General features: G+C 47.9%; 1 protein-coding gene across 4 annotated transcripts in view; it reads left to right on the plus strand.

The window, feature by feature from the left end:
* EPS8L3 (EPS8 signaling adaptor L3) overlaps positions 1–23,469 on the plus strand; it is an 88,878-nt gene that overhangs the window by 2,881 nt on the left and 62,528 nt on the right. The window contains exon 1 of one of the 4 annotated variants that reach the window (XM_069945326.1): positions 9,506–9,554. The exons of the other annotated variants lie outside the window; for them this stretch is intronic. The gene's annotated coding sequence lies outside the window, so the exon portion shown is untranslated. Of the gene's footprint in view, positions 1–9,505; positions 9,555–23,469 lie in introns of those variants that run through there. 4 annotated transcript variants of the gene reach the window in all.

Below are 23,469 nucleotides of genomic sequence, written 5' to 3' on the forward strand. Positions count from 1 at the left end.
TATATATATATATATATATATACGTGGTGCTGCGACCGGTCACCTGCTACGTTGTTCTGTGTGTACATGAGGATTAGCACTACATCTGACATATATATATATGTGGTGCTGCGACCGGTCACCTGCTACGGTGTGTCTACATGAGGATTAGCACTACATCTGACATATATATATATATATATATATATATATATATATATATATATATATATATATATATATATATATATATATATATATATGTGGTGCTGTGACCGGTCACCTGCTACGTTGTGTCTACATGAGGATTAGCACTACATCTCACATATATATATATATATATATATATATATATATATATATATATATATATATACGTGGTGCTGCGACCAGTCACCTGCTACGTTGCTCTGTGTGTACATGAGGATTAGCACTACATCTGACATATATATATATGTGGTGCTGCGACCGGTCACCTGCTACGTTCTTCCGGGTGACGCCACTTCTATGGTGGTTGGTCGATGGAATTCAGCTCAGCCGGTTATAGTTCTGTCGTGGCGTCAGTGCTGGTTCAGCACACAGGTTGGGTGTTACACCTGCTGTAATGTGTGGCTGGCTATATTGCTCCCTTGGGCGCTTATCACGGTGGTCCGGAGTGGAGATGTGACCCACCTGGACTGTCAGTACCGCCACCCACAGAAAGGGGAAATGACCCAAGGACGGTGTAGCCTGTGTGTAGGTGCTGCTGCAATAGCCACTGAGTCCCAGTTGAATAAATAAACTGATCTTTACTGACAAGTCTCTGTAATACAGGATACCAGTATAATACGTGACTGATACAGACTTGCTTTCACTGGATCTGTACTGAGAGTTGCCGAAGTGCTGAGGTAGAATAGTAGTGCTAGGTTGGTTGAGTGCTGAGTAGAGTAGAGAAGAGTGGACAGGAGTTTGTCGGGAGAGTCTCTTTAGTAGTGTGCTCTGCCAGAACTTTAGTAGAAGAGGTACTTGAAGAATACTTGTGCCTGTGTTTCGACCTTTGTCGCAATAACCACCTTATGCCCTGCAGTATCAGGGTACCCGTCCAGTCCTGGTTACCCAAGTTGAGCAAAGTGTCCAAAGTTTTCCGTTGTCACCGGCGCTGCAAGATAGAGTACGTAGCCCTTGGCTGCTTTGCTCTATCTGGATCAGTTTCTCTGTCCAGGATGCCTGATCTGTGTAACAGCTCCTGTGAGTGGTGGAGAAGAGAGAGTACAGAGAAGAGAAAAGGATAGACCCAGCTGCATATATGAGAGGTAGGCCGGGTCTCTCTCACTGTCAGTATTGTGTAACATGAACTCCAGCTGACAGGTTCCCTGCACTTTATGGGGCTGGTTAAAAAGTAAAAAAAGAAGTTAATATTAACCACCCCAATACTTACCCTGCCTGGTGCTGTAAAACAATGTTAGGACGGGGTTATTAGGTTACTCTGCCTCCTAGAATAACAAGAAAACCACGGCCGTAATTTGCATATTATGGTATTTTCATTACAAAATGACGACCAAGGAGACATGAAGACGATGGCTGTAGCATAGTGGGATATAATGGTGGCCGCCGTTCATTCATAGTCTCTGTATGCTGTCTGCCGCTTCCCCAAAATTATGGGATAAAATGGTTCCTCACAGTGTAATAGGGAGAAAAAATAATGATAAAAAAATATTTCAAATCAGCTGATGCCAGAAAGTTATATAGATTTGTAATTTACTTCTATTAACAAATATCCAGTCTTCCAGTACTTATCAGCTGCTGTATGTCCTTCAGGAAATAGTGGATTCTTTTCAGTCTGGAGAGCAGGAGAGGTTTTCTATGGGGAGTTCAGTCTTAAGAGAAACAGATCACTGATCTCAGGGAGACAAACCAAACGACAACACTGCCGGCTGCTAGTGAAAGAGCTCAATGCAGTGAAATCCTAGGTGCATTGACCCCTGGGAAACATGAATATGCAAAAGAAGAGCCTGTGGAGCCTCATCAAAGAGTCTCGAAACACAGGACCAGCCAGACATGTCTCCGGGAAGAACCCAGTCAGAATCCTGCTCCACACTGATGAGGGGCAACACCCCAAAACAGCTGTATGTGGATGGTTACCCGGCCTTGGTGTTTCCCTTGTCATTACACTGACTTATAGGGCCACTTAATATGGTGGTCTTTGTGGTTTCCCTACAGTAGCCGCCCCTTGGCTGGGTCCTTCCCAGAGGGATATCTGGCTAGTCCTGGGTTTCCAGACTCTTTAATGAGGCTCCACGGGCTTTTATTCTGCATATCCAAGTTCAGTCTGACTGTGTGTGTCCATAGTCTGCATACTCACCCAGCCCAGTTTTAACCCCTAGACATCTTGAAGCGCGTTATGAAGCGCGTGGGAGGGTCGGCTGCAATCAGTAGCTGAGCCTCACCGTTAATGGCAGGCTGCAGCGATCACGGCGTTTATTTGTAAGTGGCAGGGGCAGTCTCCTGTCACTTGCCGATCGGGACCCTGATCGGGACTGCGAGGGTCCCAGTCGCTATGTCGGACCGCCGGAGGTCTTTTACCTTTTTCTGTGCGGTCCAATCGGTGTTCTGCTGATTGAGTCTGCCACAGGCCGGCTCAATGAGCAGAACGCCTATTACACTGATCAATGATATGTCTATGGCCACAGGCAGGCTCAATGAGCAGAACGCCTATTACACTGATCAATGCTATGCCTATGGCCACAGGTAGGCTCAATGAGCAGAACGCCTATCACACTTATCAATGCTAGGCCTATGGCCACAGGCAGGCTCTATGAGCAGAGCGCCTATTACACTGATCAATGCTATGTCTATGGCCACAGGCAGGCTGAATAAGCAGAGCGCCTATCACACTGATCAATGCTATGTCTATGGCCACAGGTAGGCTCAATGAGCAGAACGCCTATCACACTTATCAATGCTAGGCCTATGGCCACAGGCAGGCTCTATGAGCAGAGCGCCTATTACACTGATCAATGCTATGTCTATGGCCACAGGCAGGCTCAATGAGCAGAACGCCTATTACACTGATCAATGCTAGGCCTATGGCCACAGACAGGCTCAATGAGCAGAGCGCCTATTACACTGATCAATGCTATGTCTATGGCCACAGGCAGGCTCAATGAGCAGAACGCCTATTACACTGATCAATGCTAGGCCTATGGCCACAGACAGGCTCAATGAGCAGAGCGCCTATTACACTGATCAATGCTAGGCCTATGGCCACAGGCAGGCTCTATGAGCAAAGCGCCTATTACACTGATCAATGCTAGGCCTATGGCCACAGGCAGGCTCAATGAGCAGAGCGCCTATTACACTGATCAATGCTAGGCCTATGGCCACAGGCCGGCTCAATGAGCAGAGCGCCTATTACACTGATCAATGCTAGGCCTATGGCCACAGGCAGGCCCGATAAGCAGAATGCCTATTACACTGATCAATGCTAGGCCTATGGCCACAGGCAGGCTGAAAAATCAGAGCGCCTATCACACTGATCAATGCTATGTCTATGGCCACAGGCAGGCTCAATGAGCAGAACGCCGATAACACTAATCAATGCTATGTCTATGGCCACAGGCAGGCTCTATGAGCAGAGCGCTGATAACACTGTTCAATGCTATGCCTATGGCCACAGGCAGGGTCTATGAGCAGAACGCCTATTACACTGATCAATGCTATGCCTATGGCCACAGGCAGGCTCAATGAGCAGAGCGCCTATTACACTGATCAATGCTATGCCTATGGCCACAGGCAGGCTCAATGAGCAGAGCGCCGATAACACTGATCAATGCTAGGCCTATGGCCACAGGCAGGCTCAATGAGCAGAACGCCTATTACACTGATCAATGCTAGGCCTATGGCCACAGGCAGGCTCAATGAGCAGAACGCCTATTACACTGATCAATGCTAGGCCTATGGCCACAGGCCGGCTCAATGAGCAGAGCGCCGATAACACTGATCAATGCTATGCCTATGGCCACAGGCAGGCTCAATGAGCAGAGCGCCTATTACACTGATCAATGCTATGCCTATGGCCACAGGCAGGCTCTATGAGCAGAGCGCCTATTAAACTGATCAATGCTATGCCTATGGCCACAGGCAGGCTCAATGAGCAGAACGCCTATTACACTGATCAATGCTATGTCTATGGCCACAGGCAGGCTCAATGAGCAGAACGCCTATTACACTGATCAATGCTATGTCTATGGCCACAGGCAGGCCCAATGAGCAGAACGCCTATCACACTGATCAATGCTATGTCTGTGGCCACAGGCAGGCTCAATGAGCAGAACGCCTATTACACTGATCAATGCTAGGCCTATGGCCACAGGCAGGCTCTATGAGCAGAGCGCCTATTACACTGATCAATGCTATGCCTATGGCCACAGGCAGGCTCTATGAGCAGAGCGCCTATTACACTGATCAATGCTAGGCCTATGGCCACAGGCAGGCCCGATGAGCAGAGCGCCTATTACACTGATCAATGCTATGCCTATGGCCACAGGCAGGCTGAATAAGCAGAACGCCTATTACACTGATCAATGCTATGCCTATGGCCACAGGCAGGCTGAATAAGCAGAGCGCCTATCACACTGATCAATGCTATGCCTATGGCCACAGGCAGGCTGAATAAGCAGAGCGCCTATCACACTGATCAATGCTATGTCTATGGCCACAGGCAGGCTCAATGAGCAGAGCGCCTATTACACTGATCAATGCTATGTCTATGGCCACAGACAGGCTCAATGAGCAGAGCGCCTATTACACTGATCAATGCTATGTCTATGGCCACAGGCAGGCTCTATGAGCAGAGCGCTGATAACACTGATCAATGCTATGCCTATGGCCACAGGCAGGCTCTATGAGCAGAGCGCTGATAACACTGATCAATGCTATGTCTATGGCCACAGGCAGGCTCAATGAGCAGAGCGCCTATTACACTGATCAATGCTATGTCTATGGCCACAGACAGGCTCAATGAGCAGAGCGCCTATTACACTGATCAATGCTAGGCCTATGAGCCTGCCAGGCTCAATGAGCAGAGCGCCGATAACACTGATCAATGCTATGTCTATGGCCACAGGCAGGCTCTATGAGCAGAGCGCTGATAACACTGTTCAATGCTATGCCTATGGCCACAGGCAGGGTCTATGAGCAGAACGCCTATTACACTGATCAATGCTATGTCTATGGCCTCAGGCAGGCTCAATGAGCAGAACGCCTATTACACTGATCAATGCTATGCCTATGGCCACAGGCAGGGTCTATGAGCAGAGCGCCTATTACACTGATCAATGCTATGCCTATGGCCACAGGCAGGCTCAATGAGCAGAACGCCTATCACACTGATCAATGCTAGGCCTATGGCCACAGGCAGGCTCAATGAGCAGAACGCCTATTACACTGATCAATGCTAGGCCTATGGCCACAGGCAGGCTCAATGAGCAGAGCGCCTATTACACTGATCAATGCTATGCCTATGGCCACAGGCAGGCTCAATGAGCAGAGCGCCGATAACACTGATCAATGCTATGCCTAGGGCCACAGGCAGGCTCAATGAGCAGAACGCCTATTACACTGATCAATGCTATGTCTATGGCCACAGGCAGGCTCAATGAGCAGAGCGCCTATTACACTGATCAATGCTAGGCCTATGGCCACAGGCAGGCTCTATGAGCAGAGCGCTGATAACACTGTTCAATGCTATGCCTATGGCCACAGGCAGGGTCTATGAGCAGAACGCCTATTACACTGATCAATGCTAGGCCTATGGCCACAGGCAGGCTCAATGAGCAGAGCGCCGATAACACTGATCAATGCTATGCCTAGGGCCACAGGCAGGCTCAATGAGCAGAGCGCCTATTACACTGATCAATGCTATGTCTATGGCCACAGGCAGGCTCAATGAGCAGAACGCCTATTACACTGATCAATGCTATGTCTATGGCCACAGGCAGGCTCAATGAGCAGAGCGCCTATCACACTGATCAATGCTATGCCTATGGCCACAGGCAGGCTCTATGAGCAGAACGCCTATTACACTGATCAATGCTAGGCCTATGGCCACAGGCAGGCCCGATGAGCAGAATGCCTATTACACTGATCAATGCTATGCCTATGGCCACAGGCAGGCTGAATAAGCAGAGCGCCTATCACACTGATCAATGCTAGGCCTATGGCCACAGGCAGGCTGAATAAGCAGAGCGCCAATCACACTGATCAATGCTATGTCTATGGCCACAGGCAGGCTCAATGAGCAGAGCGCCGATAACACTGATCAATGCTAGGCCTATGGCCACAGGCAGGCTCAATGAGCAGAGCGCCTATCACACTGATCAATGCTATGTCTGTGGCATAGCAATGATCAGTCTATGCAATCTAATGATTGCAGGTAATAGTTCCCGCAGGGGGACTTAAAGTGAGTAAAAAATGTTTTTTACAATACCCCAAAGCCCCTCCCCCAATAAAAGTTAAAATCACTCCCCTTTCCAATAGTATAAATAAAACATAATAAATAAATAGACATATAATCTGATCTATTAAAATATAACAATCGCCACCCCGAACGGTGAACGGCGTAAATGAAAAGAGCTGAAAAAGAGCCAGGATTACCGATTTTTTGTTACATTATATATAAAAAAAATTAATAAAAAAATGATCAAAACGTCCGATCTTCACAAATATGGTATTAATAAAAACTAGAGATCATGGCGGAAAAATGACGCCCCATACAGCCCCGTAGGTGAAAAAATAAAACCGTTATAAGCGTCACAATAGGCCCATTATATTATTAACTAATTGCAAAAATAAAAAGGATTTCATAAAAAAAAATTATATATATAACATTAGAGAATCAGTGTAACCTGCATATGGTTCGGACTGACCTATAGAGTAATGGTATCATGTCGCTGTTACCATATAGTGCATTACGTAGACACAGGAACCCCCCAAACGTTACCATATTGCATTCTTTTTCCAATGTCACCAATTTATATCTTCATAAATAATATATTTGGGATTCCATCATACATGTTATGGTAAAATGAAAGACGCCATTACATAATACAACTATTCCTGTAACATACAAGCCCTTACATGGCCTGTAGATAGAAAACTGAGAGTGCTGGAGCTCTTAGAAGGGGAGGAGGGAAAAACGAAAGCGCAAAAAACGAAAATTGGTGCAGTCCACTTGGTCACTTTGGGCCTGAAAGTGTTAAAGCTCCATCTGATCAGCGTCCATGCGTTTCATTACTGTAACATGGTCATGTGATCACCATTCTGACTTAGAGGAACCCACAGCTCTTCAAGGGGTTATCCGCCTAAGAGCAAAAAAGTTAGATGCTAGCGGCTCTTACTAAGTCCCCGAGTATTCTGAGCCGTCTCCTGTCTTTCTAGCTGCTGCCGTCCCTGAGCTACACGCTCTTCTAAAAGCCAATCTATATCCAAGATGGCGCCGGCCAGGAAACTACATTTCCCATCATGCATCTCCCTGATTGGTCGGTTTGCGTACTCGCCCCCTTAGCTTTCTTTCCTGCCCACTGCTGTCATTACTATTGCACAAGAAACACAGGGCTATTTTTTTTAACCGATTTTGCATCACATCACCCCAATATGTATTCCATACTAGCTGATGATGTAGCAGAGCTGACGTGCGCATGGTGTAGCTATATGCATCTATTTACCGGGGTTGGGGGTGTAGTATAGGTTTGGATCTCTGCTTGCTGACTGTGAATGAAAACACTCTAGTTCCACCCAGACTCCAAGAACATCTATAACACTTACAGAGACAGGTACATACGGCTGCATTCACTGACAGCAAGCCGAGATAGAACTATAACGTTTCACATTACAGAAATCTAGGCTCAGGGACACATTTAAGTCTATTAAAGCAGCACAGGTGCATGGAGATGATGCAGATTATGTCTCCTGGGGGTTGGGTTACCAAGTCAATAGACAGCTAGCTGGCCGACAGAGAGGAGATCACATGTCCTGTGACCACAAAGGGAGAAGGGGGAGAGAGAAGCTCAGCGTGGTCAGAGTGGACCAAGAGTAGAGGATTTTACACTTCCACAGCGGATAAGAATGAGAAAAAAAAAACAGGGAAAGATGCAAGATAGGTTATGCATGTATATTAGACACAGGGTGGTAGTGGGAAGGGGGATTGCTTAAAATATTAAAATTGATTTTTCAATATTAAAAAAAACATGGCCACTTTCTTCCAGAGACAGCACCGCTGTTGTCTCCAGGTTAGATATGGTTTGCAATTAAGTTTAATTCCCTCCAATAGAACTGAGTTTCAGAACCAGCACCCAAATTGGAGACAAGAGTAGAGCGGTCTCTGGAAGAAAGCGGCCATGATTTTTTAATGCTGGATAAGCACTTCCCCCAGCATGCTGTACAGTCTGGGCTTTAATACCAAAGCCATGTTTTTTTTCCCATGGTCCTTTATCTTTCCAGCGACATAGCCATGTGAGGGCTTTTCTTTGTACCATTTTTGAATATGCAATTTTCCAACTTTTTTTTTATAAAGTTTTTAGGGAGACGGATTAACAGAATATAGCAATGCTAGTGGTTTCTTATTGTGTTTTCTTTTGCGACCACTGTGTTACCCACGTCATTGGGCAGGGCCATTGAAATGTTGCTGTCTGTTATAACAGCTGCATCTAAGCGGTTAAATAGCCAACACTGGGTGATCGCCATGATTACAGTAAGGACACGATGCAGCACAGCTCTGCGCTAACCACCGCTTTATTGCCTTGTAACACCCGCACCATGGTGCACAACGCTGCAAAAAATATTCTCCCCTGCTGGCAGTACCTCCAATTAACCTATGGTGTCCCACCACGGGTGTTACCTGTCTTACACCTGTACAGTATGCCTAAGTATTGCACAGTTGTGGTGTCTACAGGGTTATTGGTTCTGTGATCTGTGCACCAATAAGAGCTCTTTCTCTTTTTTACCTCTCTCTATCCTTCTCTTTTCTTTGCACTCTCTTCTCACCCACTCACAGCACACTTTACAGATGTTGTAGGAAGTTGTCACTTGGGGAGAGGAAGTGTAGCCACACCTTAGTGAATCTTACTTTGGATTCTGTAGAGGACAGACACAACCAAAAATGCTCCGTACAGCGGTCAAGTTGGGCCTATGCCAGGTCCCCCTGTTACGGGACTCACACAACTAGTCCAGTGTAGTGTAGTCTGAGGTGTGGTAGTGGACGCACACACATGGGACCAGAGAGCACTTCTTTATTGAAAGCAGTCCTTCCAAACACTATGCAGTGCTGAACGCACACTTAGAGAGGACAAGTTAGGGATCATCTTAGCCTACCCCGAGACCAGTCTAAAAGTGCAGGACAGTATTCTGAAGAAAGAAATACTGATCCGAATAGAGCAAAGTTGCTAGAAGCCTATGTACTCTTTCTCGCAGCGCGGGTGTCACCAGAAAATTCTGACCACTCTGCTCATCCCAGGTAACAAGGTCTGTGGTTTTGTCACCCTCTAGGACGGGACGCCCGACACTGGTGCAAAGACCAAAGAGTCCAAACACGGGCACAGGTATTCTCTCTACTCTCAAGTATTCTACTCATTCAGAGAGCAAAAGTAGAAATAGGTCAGCGGCACAACTATGGTTTCGAAGTACACATATATGCCAGGGATAATCCACAAGAACTTCCCGGGGTGCTACCGTAAAAGCACAAAAGTCCAATGCAAATAATAAAGAGAAAGAGGGAGCACTCACCACAACACAGCTTCTTTTATTCAATGCCTGGTGTGCAGCTAGGAAGGGAGGATGGGTGGTGGAGGGGGCGCATACTCTCCAGGACAGCTGTTTCTCATCTAGTTAGACGCTTCCTCTGCCGGAAATCACATGACCTCCAAGGGGGAGTGTTTAAATAACTAAAGTGATGTGTGAAAAAATAATGTGAATTACCATAACATTGAGTTAAAAACATGATTACAGACATGCATTGAAGTCAATACGTTCATTCAGCCCTAATGGGCCAGTTGCGTGCAGTTTTGATATCCAATGGACTTCATGCATAAGCAGCGGTTTATATCTATCACCGCCCTCTGGCAGAGCATTAACCTTTTCTAGACCAATAAAACGCATACATGCAGTGTTCCCATGATGGACTGACCGTATATGCTCTATGAGGCGGGGAATGCCATTGCCCCTTCTTTAAAGCGCGTCCACACATTGCGTTTCATCTTGCCAATATAAAAGTTAGTACATGGACATACTACAGCATATATCACAGAAGTACTCTTACAAGGGATATATTCGGGGAAAAGACAATCCACGCCATTGAGTTTAATGTAGGCTTTATCAAGAAGTTGGTCACATTGCCCGCATTTTTTGTTGCCCTGAGGGAGAGATTTTTGTAACCAATTTTGATGGAGCATTTTCTTATTAGTAACCCTTGTGAGCTCATCTTAAATCCTTATATTTTTTCTGAAAGTTATAAGTGGGGGGTTTGCTATGGTCTCTTTCTTCAGCAATCCCCATTAAGCGGAGAATTTTGAAAAACAAATGTGTATCAATTTTTGCTGGAAGAATTCCGCTTTTTAGAATAATCAAAAAGCAATTGCTTCCTATTTTTTCCCTGAATTCTATTATTACTTTCAAAGCAATATAGTCATACGGCACTACCGGAGGGAGGGAAAAACCGCACTGTGTGGACATGTTCTTGGTCCCGGTACAGCTGGTGGTGCTCAATCGATCCAAACAATCTTCACATAGTACTGTCCATATAGACCAGAATATCGAGGCACTCACCACAGCTATACCAGACCTGACCAATACCACCATACTGTGACTAGATAATACCGCCATACTATGCCTGACCAATACCACCATACTGTGACTAGATAATACCGCCATACTATGCCTGACCAATAAGGCCATACTGTGACTGGATAACACCGCTATACCAGACCTGACCAATACCGCCATACTGTGACTGAATAACACCGCCACACCAGACCTGACCAGTACCGCCATACTGTGACTGGATAACACTGCCATACAAGACCTGATACCACCATACTGTGACTGGATAACACTGCCACACCACACCTGACCAGTACCGCCATACTGTGACTGGATAACACCACCATACCAGACCTGACCAATACGGCCATACTGTGACTGGATAACACCACCATACCAGACCTGACCAATACGGCCATACTGTGACTGGATAACACCGCCATACAAGACCTGATACAAGACCTGATACAAGACCTGATACCACCATACTTTGACTGGATAACACCGCCGTACAAGACCTGATACCACCATACTGTGACTGGATAACACCGCCACACCAGACCTGACCAATACCTCCATACTGTGACTGGATAACACCGCCATACTATGCCTGACCAATACTGCCATACAACCACTCCCCCCACCCCCCGGGTGCTGCCCTGGCCACCGGACTGCGGGTGCCTAGTGGTAAATACGGCCCTGACTGTAATCTTTCACCTGAATGCGCGGTCATTTCGGCCTTTCTATGTATTTAACGCTCAGAAACTATGAACGTCGTCTGGTTGTGCACAGAACTACATGAATGGATGTGGCAGAAGTTTCTCAGGGTCCGAGGTTCATCGTCAGACATGGCTGACTGTATATTAATGAGGTGGATTCTTGTCCTTAGGACCTTGCTTGGCAGCGTTCCTCAAATTCATTTGTTTTTTTCCTTCTCTCTAACAATGAAATCTTTGTTAACAGCATTTAAAGGAGAATTCCGGCTGGGGTGATGTTTGGGGAGGATGAAAGAAGTAACACGCTCTCACCTCCCCCGCTCCAGCACTGATGCCGCTATCCCACAGCTCTGGTCCCCGGACGCTTTCTGGTGAGAGAGGAGACCGGGGACGTGACAGGTCAGGCCCAATCAGTGGCCTTAGCGGGGTCCCATCTGCTGACAGGTGAGCCGGCCTGACACGTCACATCCCAGGTCCCCACTCAGACCCAGAAGCATCCGGAACAGCGCTGCCTCACTTAACTGCTGACACTTTACCATGCTGTTAGGTGAAGGAGACACCTGGTACCTGTCATATACTCAACTGTGCTTCCAAACTGTAGAGAAATGCTCTGGTATTCTCTGGGACAAAAAGAGTCAAAGGGGCGTTTCCCAGCTCCTGATCTGCAGCAAGCTGTTGTCTCCTCTCTCCCCCTCCCTGCTTAATTGAGTCCTGGAAGCAGAGTCCCAGCAGGGTTAGGGATGGAAGGGGGAGAAAGAAGGTGTTACAGCAGGGTCAGGGATGGAAGGGGGAGGGAGGAGGTGTTACAGCAGGGTCAGGTTTGGGAGGGAGGAGGTGTTACAGCAGGGGCAGTGACGGGAGGGGGACTGAGGTGGTGTTACAGCAGGGTCAGGGATTGGAGGGGGAGAGAGGAGATGTTACAGCAGGGTCAGGGATGGGAGGGGGAGAGGAGATGTTACAGCAGGATCAGGGATGGTAGGGGGAGAGAGAAGATGTTACAGCAGGATCAGGGATGGTAGGGGGAGAAAGGAGATGTTACAGCAGGATCAGGGATGGTAGGGGGAGAGAGATGTTACAGCAGGATCAGGGATGGTAGGGGGAGAAAGGAGATGTTACAGCAGGATCAGGGATGGTAGGGGGAGAGAGGAGATGTTATAGCAGGATCAGGGATGGTAGGGGGAGAGATGTTACAGCAGGATCAGGGATGGTAGGGGGAGAGAGGAGATGTTACAGCAGGATCAGGGATGGTAGGGGGAGAGAGGAGATGTTACAGCAGGATCAGGGATGGTAGGGGGAGAGAGGAGATGTTACAACAGGATCAGGGATGGTAGGGGGAGAGATGAGATGTTACAGCAGGATCAGGGATGGTAGGGGGAGAGGAGATGTTACAGCAGGATCAGGGATGGGTGGGGGAGAGAGTTGATGTTACAGCAGGATCAGGGATGGTAGGGGGAGAGAGGAGATGTTACAGCAGGATCAGGGATGGTAGGGGGAAAAAGGAGATGTTACAGCAGGGTCAGGGATGGTAGGGGGAGAGAGGAGATGTTACAGCAGGATCAGGGATGGTAGGGGGAGAGAGGAGATGTTACAGCAGGGTTAGGGATGGGTGGGGGAGAGAGGAGATGTTACAGCAGGGTTAGGGATGGGTGGGGGAGAGAGGAGATGTTACAGCAGGGTTAGGGATGGTAGGGGGAGAGAGGAGATGTTACAGCAGGGTTAGGGATGGTAGGGGGAGAGAGGAGATGTTACAGCTTGCTGCACTTCAGAAGATCAGGAAACTCTTGTGTTTTGTACAACAAAATAAAAGCCTTTTTCTATGTTCTGGAAGCACAGACAGATGTATGAGAGGTACCTGGTGTCCCCCTGATCTAACAGTGTCAGCAGTGTGAATGTGAATAACAGATGACAGATACACACACAGCCTAAGTTAGTGTAGTAAATAAAGCCCCTTCCCTCGGATACCCACCCCCTTAGTAGCTGGTTACTGGGGGAGGTCAGGGGCCTATACTGTGTGATCCAGCCATTGGTTTAGTATTCATCTCCATGACTGGACTGTGGGAGTATGGTGGGTGTATGTCATACTGTGTCTACTACTGTGCACGGGAAAGCAACAGCTGGGGGGGGGGCTGTAATCCATGGGCTCAGCAGTGTCCGCCACCACCCTGGAACGCACATCGCCTACATGTGTGCCGAGTCTGGGTGGGGGTGATCGCTTGCTGTCTGCGCTGTGTGCTGTGGAGCAATGGAACAGGTGAATATGCTTGTGTCTTTTTTTTCATAGGGATGACCTATCCTTTATGGTGCTGCTGGGGGTATATTATATTGGTACTGCTGGACAGCGGCTAGGGGTGGCTTAACTACATGGGGACCGCTGGACAGGTGGCTATGTTATGTGATGGGTCTATATTATATGCTGACTGCTAGACGGGGGCTATATTATATGGGAACTGCTGGACAGGGGCTATATTATATGGGGACTGCTGGACAGGGGGTTAAACTATATTGGGGCCTATACTATATGGAGACTGCTGCACAGGGGGCCTATACTAAACAGGGGCACAGTGGGGGCCTAATGCTTTGTAGGGGACAGAGGAGGCTTATACTATATGGGGGCACAGTGAGCGACTATCACACACACATATATATATATATATATATATATATATATATATATATATATATATATATATATACATACATCACATCCCAATTCATAGGAAGTACCAAAAATCCCTCAGGTTTGCTGAGAACAAGACGTCCACCAGTCTGAGTTTCCAGATCTGTCACTGGGGATCTCTTCATCGCCCATAGATCTTTTATAAGGGTTGATGTCACATAACCGAATCCTTTTAGACTCCAGCAGACAAATCTCTTTTCTTCCAAAAGAAAAAATACTGATGTTCTTGGACCAATTCAGACCATTCAGAACAACAAGATTCTTGCTCTCTGAAGTCAATTTTTGTATTCATGACATCTTGCATCACAGCCATCCCTAGATCCCTAGATGCCAGCCCCACTCCGTACGGTATATAACCCCTGACACCCCCCCTCCCCCCAACAATACATGTCACCACAGCTAAATACATTCATCTATCATGTAATCCATCCACATTTAAAACAATATAAAAATCGCCCATTAGACAATCAGAGAGGTGGGAGCTTCTCCGATAAGATATAATGCAATAGTCCAGGGATTGGAAGACCAGATGGTAAGAGGAAAAATACAAGAAGCTGAAAAGAACCTGCTGGAATGAAGTGAGTAATGGCTGAGTCACTGCTGGCGATGGAACAGATGCCCTTCACGGCCAAAAGTCAATACATACCGACAGATTGGGAGAGGAAAAACATAAAACATAGGGGACATACACAGCCCAGGTGCTGGCTACACTATGTAATGATAAACAATATATGTGTGGTGTCCCACCATGGGTGTTGCTAGTAGTTACATCCAGGCCCGTATCTGCCATGAGGCGAGGTGAAGTGTTTGCCTCAGGCGGCAGATAACACAGCCCTTGAGGGGGGCGGCATCAGCGTCCTGTGTCCTTATCATTACAACTAGTTACGGCTCAGTGCCCGGCCGTGTTTCCTGTCAGTTGCCTCATGAGAAGAGCTGAGGAGGCTGGAAGCCTCGTATTCACAGGTATTCACATCACATAAGACATAGATATAGTTATTATACTCTGCATCACTTACACACTGTAGAAAAGAAGAAGTTAGCAGCAGCGGGGACGCTATATTATGTCTTCTCTGCACGGCCGACCTCCGAGCTGACCTCAGCACAGTGCAAGAGCAGGAGAAGAGGCATAAAAGTAATGTTCTGCTCTGCTGTTAACTCTTTCTGTATTGCAGAATGTAAGTGATGCACAGTAATACTCTACATTCTGCAGTACTGAAAGAGTTAACAGAGCAGCCCGTTTTATGGCTCTTCTCCGGCTCCTGAGGTCAGAGGTCAGCAGTTGCAGATTGTTGTTTGTTTTGAAGCTTCCAGGGGGCCCATAGTGGCTCAAACAGTTAAAAAATCTGGTCACTGCACAGAGCACACTGTTATCTATAGTGGTGTCCCATACACACTGCGGTAATGCACTGTGCCTGTCCTGGATTTTCTCTCTCTGACTATTGCTCTGAGGGGGGGGGGGGGCGCTTTGTCAGCTTTCGCCTCAGGCGGCAGAAAAGCTAGAATCGGCCATGGTTACACCCATCACAAATGCCTGTACTTTTTGTATGTAAATGGTGATGTAGTAGAGTTAAAGTTTCACCACAAGATGTCGCTGTTGTAAATATATGTACTCAGTTATTGCACAGCTGTAGTAGTGAAAGACATGGATCTTTAGAGAGTACACTCTTCTTTTATCTTAACATTTCTCTCTTTACTTCTCACATATGCACTCTCACCCATTCACAGCACACCTTACAGGAGCTGTGGATAGGAAGTTACATGGGTAGAGGAAATGTAGAGGTCTTTTGTTTCTAGACACTGTAGAGGAAGGACACAAACCAGAACGCTTTCTACAGCGGTCCCGTTGGACCCTGGCCCTCTGCCAGGTCCCCAGTCTCAGTGTGCAGTCTAGAAGCAGACCTAGGCACATGAAGCTAACCTTTTCTTCTCAAGTAACTCCACTCAACACTATGCAGTGTTAAGCTTTTCAATAGAGAGGTCAGAGATCATCTCAACCCACGCCGTAGACAAGGAGAGTCACAGTGCAGGACAGTATCCACAAAGTAAGGCTAGGAACTGATTCGGATAGAGCAAAGTTGCTAGAAGCCTATGAACTCTATCTCGCAGTGTGGGTGTGGACAGGGAACCATTAGCATTCCGCTCATCCCAGGTAACAAGGTCTGGGGCTTAGTTACATAGTTAATACGGTTGAAAAAAGACACATGTCCATCAAGTTCAACCAAGGAGGGGATGGATACAGGGAAGGGGGAGGGATGATAGGTTCTATACATATGCATTTATATTATTTTGGTCTAAGAACTTGTCTAGGCCGGTTTTGAAGCCCTCTACTGTTTTTGCTGTGACCAGATCCTAGATCCTGTGGTAGACTGTTCCACAGATTCACAGTTCTCATGGTAAAGAAGGCTTGTCGCCTCCGGAGATTGAACCTTTTTTTCTCCAGGCGGAGGCAGCGCCCCCTTGTCTCTCCAGGCGGAGGCAGCGCCCCCTTGTCTCTCCAGGCGGAGGCAGCGCCCCCTTGTCTCTCCAGCTGGAGGCAATGCCACCTTGTCTCTCCAGGCGGAGGCAGTGCCCTCTTGTCTCTCCCGGCGGAGGCAGTGCCCTCTTGTCTCTCCCGGCGGAGGCAGTGCCCTCTTGTCTCTCCAGGCGGAGGCAGCGCCCCCTTGTCTCTCCAGGTGGAGGCAGTGCCCCCTTGTCTCTCCAGGCGGAGGCAGTGCCCCCTTGTCTCTCCAGCTGGAGGCAGCGCCCCCTTGTCTCTCCAGCTGGAGGCAGTGCCCCCTTGTCTCTCCAGCTGGAGGCAGTGCCCCCTTGTCTCTCCGGGCGGAGGCAGCGCCCCCTTGTCTCTCCAGGCGGAGGCAGCGCCCCCTTGTCTCTCCAGGCGGAGGCAGCGCCCCCTTGTCTCTCCAGGCGGAGGCAGCGCCCCCTTGTCTCTCCAGCTGGAGGCAATGCCCCCTTGTCTCTCCAGGCGGAGGCAGTGCCCTCTTGTCTCTCCCGGCGGAGGCAGTGCCCTCTTGTCTCTCCAGGCGGAGGCAGCGCCCCCTTGTCTCTCCAGGTGGAGGCAGTGCCCCCTTGTCTCTCCAGGCGGAGGCAGTGCCCCCTTGTCTCTCCAGCTGGAGGCAGCGCCCCCTTGTCTCTCCAGCTGGAGGCAGTGCCCCCTTGTCTCTCCAGCTGGAGGCAGTGCCCCCTTGTCTCTCCGGGCGGAGGCAGCGCCCCCTTGTCTCTCCGGGCGGAGGCAGCGCCCCCTTGTCTCTCCAGCTGGAGGCAATGCCCCCTTGTCTCTCCAGGTGGAGGCAGCGCCCCCTTGTCTCTCCAGGCGGAGGCAGTGCCCCCTTGTCTCTCCAGGTGGAGGCAGTGCCCTCTTGTCTCTCCAGGCAGAGGCAGCGCCCTCTTGTCTCTCCAGGCAGAGGCAGTGCCCCCTTGTCTCTCCAGGTGGAGGCCGCGCCCTCTTGTCTCTCCAGGCGGAGGCAGCGCCCCTTGTCTCTCCAGGCGGAGGCAGTGCCCCCTTGTCTCTCCAGGTGGAGGCAGTGCCCTCTTGTCTCTCCAGGCAGAGGCAGCGCCCTCTTGTCTCTCCAGGCAGAGGCAGTGCCCCCTTGTCTCTCCAGGTGGAGGCAGTGCCCTCTTGTCTCTCCAGGCAGAGGCAGCGCCCTCTTGTCTCTCCAGGCGGAGGCAGCGCCCCCTTGTCTCTCCAGGCGGAGGCAGTGCCCTCTTGTCCTTTGAGGGGGTTTTACCTGGAACATCTTTTCCCCATATCTCTTGTAGGGGCCATTTATATATATAAATAAGTTAATCATATCTCCCCTTATCCGTCTCTTCTCCAGACTAAACAAATGTAATTCTTTTAATCTCTCCTCATAACTAAGATGCTCCATTCCCCTTATTAGTTTAGTTGCCCGTCTTTGTACCCTCTCCAGCTCTAGAACGTCCTTTTTATGAATCGGGTTCCAAAACTGGACAGCATACTCCAGATGGGGCCGCCCCAAAGCTTTATAAAGCGGTAATATTATATCCCTGTCCCCAGAGTCCAGGCCTGTTATATACATGACAATATCCTGCTGGCCTTAGAAGCCGCTGCCTGACATTGTGTGCTGTTCTGTAGTCTGTTATCTACAAGTACAACCAGATCCTTCTCTACCAGCGACTCTCCCAGAGTAACTCCCCCCAGGACATATGATGCATGTGGGTTATTAGTACCCAGGTGCATAACTTTACATTTATCCACATTGAACCTCATTTGCCAAGTGGACGCCCAAACACTCAGTGTGTCTAAGTCCTCCTGTAACATCTGCACATCCTCCATAGACTGTACTGTACTACAAAGCCTGTAACATCTGCACATCCTCCATAGACTGTACTGTACTACAAAGCCTGTAATATCTGCACATCCTCCATAGACTGTACTGTACTACAAAGCCTGTAACATCTGCACATCCTCCATAGACTGTACTGTACTACAAAGCCTGTAACATCTGCACATCCTCCATAGACTGTACTGTACTACAAAGCCTGTAACATCTGCACATCCTCCATAGACTGTACTGTACTACAAAGCCTGTAACATCTGCACATCCTCCATAGACTGTACTGTACTACAAAGCCTGTAACATCTGCACATCCTCCATAGACTGTACTGTACTACACAGCCTGTAACATCTGCACATCCTCCATAGACTGTACTATACTACACAGCCTGTAACATCTGCACATCCTCCATAGACTGTACTATACTACACAGCCTGTAACATCTGCACATTCTCCATAGACAGTACTGTACTACAAAGCCTGTAACATCTGCACATCCTCCATAGACTGTACTGTACTACAAAGCCTGTAACATCTGCACATCCTCCATAGACTGTACTGTACTACAAAGCTTGGTGTCATCTGCAAAGATAGAAACATTGCTGTTAATTCCATTCTCAATATCATTAATAAACAAGTTAAACAGAAGAGGGCCCAGTACTGACCCTTGGGGTACACCACTTATTACCGGGGACCATTCGGAGTAGGAATCATTGACCACCACTCTCTGGGTACGATTATTAAGCCAGTTTTCAATCCAGTTACACATTAAACTTTCCAAACCGATAGACTTTAACTTACCCATCAGACGTCCATGAGGAACTGTGTCAAACGCTTTTGCAAAATCCAGGTACACGATATCCACAGCCACGATATCCACAGCCGCGCCGCCATCCAGGCTTCTACTTACCTCTTCATAGAAACATATTAGGTTGGTTTGACAGCTTCTGTCCTTAGTAAAACCATGCTGGTTATCACTTATAATACTATTAGCCACTACATATTCCTGGATGTAGTCCCTTATAAGCCCCTCAAATACTTTCCCCACAATGGACGTTAAGCTTACAGGTCTGTAGTTACCTGGGGAAGTTCGAGAGCCCTTTTTGAAAATCGGCATTACATTTGCCTTACGCCAGTCCCTCGGCACAATACCAGTAAGCAAAGAATCACAGAATATTTCATACAAGGGTAGTGAAATTACAGAACTGAGTTCCCCAAGAACTCTGGGGTGCAATCCATCAGGCCCTGGAGCTTTGGTTACATTGAGTTTGTTAAATTTATCTTGGACGATATCTATAGTAAGCCAGTTCAGTACATTACATGTGTTAGCAGCACTGGCCCCACCCACCTCAGTACTGGCCCCACCCACCACAGCTCCATCCTCTTTTGTATATACAGAACTGAAGAACCCATTAAGTAACTCAGCTTTCTCCTGATCCCCAGTTATTAATTCCCCGTCGCCATTATTTAGGGGTCCTACATGCTCTGACCTTGGTTTTTTTGCATTAATATATTTGAAGAATTTTTTGGGGTTTCTTTTGCTTTCTATAGCTACCTGCCTTTCATTGTGAATTTTTGCTGCTTTTATTACATTTTTACAGGTTTTGTTGACTTCTTTGTAATGTTTAAATGCTACAGCTGACCCCTCTGATTTGTACTGTATACAGCTGACCCCTCTGATCTGTACTGTATACAGCTGACCCCTCTGATCTGTACTGTATACAGCTGACCCCTCTGATCTGTACTGTATACAGCTGACCCCTCTGATTTGTATTTTTGAATGCCCCTTTTTTCTCATTTATAGCCCTTCTAACCTCAGTTGTAAGCCATGTGGGATTGGATTTTAACCGTTTATATTTGTTCCCCATAGGAATATATTTGGCAGTACAGTTATTTAATGTGGATTGGAAGATTTCCCATTTATTAGCTGTATCCGTATGTGACAGCAGCCGCTCCCAGTCTATGCCCTGAAGTTCTGCCCTTAACCCAGGAAAATTGGCCCTTTTAAAATTAAGAGTTTTTGCCCTCCCAACATGTTTTTCTTTTCTACACTTTAAGCTAAAAGTCCCTATATTGTGGTCACTATTCCCCAGGTGTTCATGGACAGTGACATCCCCAACCAGCTCAGCGTTGTTAGAAATAACCAGATCCAACAAGGCATCACTTCTAGTTGGCTCCTCCACAAACTGGCCCAGAAAATTATCCTGCAGGAGGTTAAGAAATTCCCTCCCCTTTGTGGTTTTAGCTGAACCGTGACCCCAATCTATATCTGGGTAGTTGAGGTCCCCCATTATCACTACTGTCCCCTCCCGGGCAGCCCACTCTATTTGTCTATTCAACTGGCCATCTACCTCCTCAGTAATGTTGGGGCGTCTATAGATTACACCAAGAATAATTTTTTCACTCTTTACCTCCTTCTGTAGTTCTACCCATAATGCTTCCACATCATCACAGTCATCTCCCACTATTGCATCTTTTACACTCACTTTAATATCATTTCTGACATACAGACATACTCCTCCCCCTGCCCACCCTGTCCTTATACCATACAGACATACTCCTCCTCCTGCCCACCCTGTCCTTATACCATACAGACATACTCCTCCTCCTGCCCACCCTGTCCTTATACCATACAGACATACTCCTCCTCCCCTTCTGCCCGCCCTGTCCTTATACCATACAGACATACTCCTCCTCCCCCTGCCCACCCTGTCCTTATACCATACAGACATACTCCTCCTCCCCCTGCCCACCCTGTCCTTATACCATACAGACATACTCCTCCCCCCTGCCCTTATACCATACAGACATACTCCTCCTCCCCTTCTGCCCACCCGGTCCCTTCTGAACAACGTAAATCCCTGAATATTGACAGCCCAGTCATGTGAGGAGTCCAGCCATGTCTCAGTCACACCAACCACATCAATGGACTCCTCCAGAACCAAGACCTCCAGCTCCCCCATCTTGCTGGCTAGACTTCTGGCATTAGTAACCATACACTTTATATTACCATCGAGTTTAACGGCTTCATTATAAGAAATGGGATTTATTACTGTGCTGTGGCTACAATCATCCTCACTGTTCATCCGCAACATATGGATCTCCCTATCCACTGCTCTTATCCTCCCCCCACAGGGCCCTTCTCCCTATCCACTGCTCTTATCCTCCCCCCACATGACCCTTCTCCTCCCACCTCATTGTTCTGTCCCCTCTCTAACCTATCTGCCACTACATTACATACTACATTGTCCTCCCTCCACATCCCTAGTTTAAAAACCCCTCCACCCCTTCTAGGATTCTCTCCCCCAGCACAGCGGACCCCCTTCCATTAAGGTGCAAATTATCTGCGGAAAACAGATTGTACCCCAATGAAAATTAAGCCCAGTGCTCTAAAAACCCAAACCCTTCTCCTCTACACCACAACGTGAGCCATGCATTTACCTCCCGCAGCTCCCGCTGTCTTTCCTGCGATGCGCATGGCACAGGCAGTATTCCAGAGAATACCACCTTGGAGGTCCTTCCCTTCAACTTAGCACCTAGTTCTCTAAAATTATTTTTAATAGACCTCCACCTACCTTGTATCCTGTCATTGGTTCCCACATGGACCACGACAGCTGGGTCATCCCCAGCCCCCCCAAGTAATTTATCCACCCTCTCCACCACTTGCCGAACCCTGGCACCAGGGAGACAGCAAACCATTCGGTTGAGGCGGTCTTGGCGACAAATTATTCTATCCGTCTTCCTGATTACAGAATCCCCTACAACCACTAACTGTCTAGGCCTACCTACAATACCATCCCGCCCACTACTAGCTGTCCTACCTACAATACCATCCCGCCCACTGCTAGTTGTCCTACCTACTATACCATCCCGCCCACTACTAGTTGGACTGTTCCCCCGGCTGTTAGGGAGAACAGGTTCCACTAGAGCTGCCATTTCTGACACGGATGCCCTTGCATCATCACCTAACTTGGCAATTTTGCTTGGGCATATAGTAGGAGAAGTGGCCTTCCTTTTCTTGGATCCCTTACTGGTCCCTCTAACTACATTAACCCAGCTACTTACTTGGGCCTCCTGATCTATATCACCACCCTCCATCTCTAACCCACTAACTTCCTGCTCAGTGAGCCGAAGTTCCCTCTCAAGGTGGCCAAGTTCCCTCAGTGTAGCAATATGCTTCTCCAGATCTCTAACTCTTCTAGATGGGCAACATGCTCCCATCTGTCACAGCGGTCGTCACCCTGGAACTCCTGCTCCAGTTGTGCGTACATGCGGCAGACTGCGCACTGAATGAATCCTTCCATCTCGCTAGCCATCATCCTCAGTGCAACAAAACTGTGAAAAAGTAAGAGATTTAGCACTTACCAGAACCTGTAACTCCTTCTTTCAATTCCTCTTTAAACTCCACTTATTTCCAACCACTTGTCAGCAAGCACACACAGTGAGTGCTGAGCCTTGATTTAAGCACCTGAGATCAATTAACCCCACCCCCAGGTGCAGAGCAGACCAGAGAAAAAAAAAACTGTTTGGACCTGTTTAACTAAGCAACTATGGTACTATCTATCTATGCTCTGCAGCAATACACACCACACAATTGCACAAAAACAACAATATAGTCAGTCACTCCAAACCCACAGAATCAGCAGCAATTCCTCTTTAAACTCCACTTATTTTCAACCACTTGTCAGCAACCACAGTGAGCAAGGCTTGTGTCACCCACTAGGACCGTTCCCCCGACACTGGTGGGCAATAGGTGGTGCGAAGACCAAAAGAGTCAAAACACAGGCACAAGCATTCTCTCTCTCCTCAAGTATTCTTCTACCTCATGCTCCAACATCTTACCCCCTTCTCACCGGACTCTGGTTAGCTGTATACGTGTCCCCCACTCCAGGAGTTAGTGCTGTCACAATGGGACAAAATCAACGGGGGTCTCCAAAAGAAAGTTGTTCTTCCTCATTCATTAAAATATTCCCTAAAATGTGTACCATAGATATCAGGTATAGTACAGAG

Source organism: Dendropsophus ebraccatus, chromosome 11, assembly GCF_027789765.1.
Source record: "Dendropsophus ebraccatus isolate aDenEbr1 chromosome 11, aDenEbr1.pat, whole genome shotgun sequence".
NCBI lineage: Eukaryota > Metazoa > Chordata > Amphibia > Anura > Hylidae > Dendropsophus > Dendropsophus ebraccatus.